This window comes from Echinops telfairi, unplaced genomic scaffold (assembly GCF_000313985.2).
Source record: "Echinops telfairi isolate 266 unplaced genomic scaffold, ASM31398v2 ScPeMD7_3533;HRSCAF=4204_0, whole genome shotgun sequence".
Classification (NCBI taxonomy): Eukaryota; Metazoa; Chordata; class Mammalia; order Afrosoricida; family Tenrecidae; genus Echinops; species Echinops telfairi.
Window position 1 is genome coordinate 7464828 of NW_022107431.1, and position 1783 is coordinate 7466610.

The following is a 1783-nucleotide window of genomic DNA, read 5'->3' on the forward strand; positions in this document are numbered from 1 at the left end:
TCCGTGGTACTTTCAATATTCTTCTCCAGCACCATAATTCAAATGCAGTGATTCTTCTTTGGCCTTCCTTACTCGGTGTCCAACTTTCACATGCATAGGAGACAGTTGAAAAGACCATGGCTTGTGTCCGAAGCACCTTCGTCTTCACAGTCACCTCCCTGCTTTCCAATATGCAACACGTCATGTGATCTCGTGACTGCTACTTCCATGAGCATTGATTGTGAAGCCAAGCAAGATGAAATCCTTGACACCTTCCATCTTTTCTCCAATTGCGACAATGCTACCTCTCAGTCCGGTTATGAGGATTTTGGTCTTGTGGATAAGAAAAGAAAAAGGGGAGGGGGGAGTTTAAACCAGTCCCCACTATCTCACTCCTCATTCCTCTCTGTTTACTAGTTAAAAAGACCCGGCCCTTCAGACTTCCAAACAAGCAGCCACCGGCCAGAAGCTCGGGAGTCCACGTGACACTCTTACTTCTGCCCTGCTGGCTGCAAACACCAGCTTTTCTTAGGATCCTCTCAGGAGGCCAGCTGCAAGCCCAAGGTCCCCCAGGTGCTCCATCGCTTCCACCTGCTGGCTCCCCCTCCTCCTTTGGCTTTGAAGACTCTCTAAAACAACCCCCAGAGCTCACAGAAAGTCCTATGCATAGGGTTTCAGGTTTATAACTGCAGAAGGACAATGATCCGGATCACATCAACACAAAGCAACACACAAGACAAGGTCTGGGAATGTCCCCACCGTGAAGCACCTGTGCCCCCCGAGAGAGAAGGACATCGGACTTGGTAAAGTGGAGCTTCGGTGGAAAAGAGGAAGACCCTTGAGGAGGTGGCGTGGCCCAAGGAAGGGCTGCACGCAGGGACTCCCACATGGCAACAGCTGTGAAGGGACAGGCAGTGTGTCACCCTGCTGCACACACGGTCATCTGAGTGGACACTGCCCCTCAGAACCACAGCAACCGACCTGGCGTGTCCACACCACCACCCAGGAAGACTTTGGAGCATCGGTGTTCAGATCCCGGCTGAGAGCTTCGTGGCATAGTCTCGGTGGAGGGTAGCATTGCGCAATCGTGGCTGAATCACGTGCCTCTTCCTCCCAGAGGTCGGCTCCTGTCACCACATCGTGGTCTTGCCGGTCAGACCAGCCCCTGCTCATCAGTTCCAACCCTCAGGTAAGGTTTAGATAAGAAAGGCACCTCAATTACTCAGGAAAATCCCAAGGGCTTAGAGCTACCCTTCGGGAAATAAGGACAAAGGTAACACTGGTCTGGGTGAAGTTATAATTTGTACCCCCACAACTTGAATGGGACATCCCCACATAGCATGTGGCTGGTCTCTCATCGTGTCCTTCAACCAGTGACCACCAAGGCCTCAGGGGACTTCTTTGCACTCACACCTTGTCGTCCTTCCTCGCTCCACATCAGTTCCCCCTCTTAAAAGGAGCCACGGAAGCTGAATGAAAGTATTGTAAAGATCCCATTTCGATGGAATTCTGCCACGATAAGTTGCCTTAGAAACAAGCCTTCCTTAAGCAAAACACATCAACGCGTGAAGCTATCGTTTCCGTCTCTCTCACTCTTTCCAGAAGAGTTCTACACTTCTTGATTTACACCAAGGGACTCAAATGTTCCTTTTGATGGTTCTTTGAGTTTGGGGGACAAAAAGAAGTCTGAGGGGGCAAGATCAGGGCTGGAGGGTGGATGGGGAAAGGTTCCCAGATACAAGTCTTATAAGGCAGCCCTGGTACCCTCTAACAATGACCAAGTGCACGTCAAGATTGGGGGGGG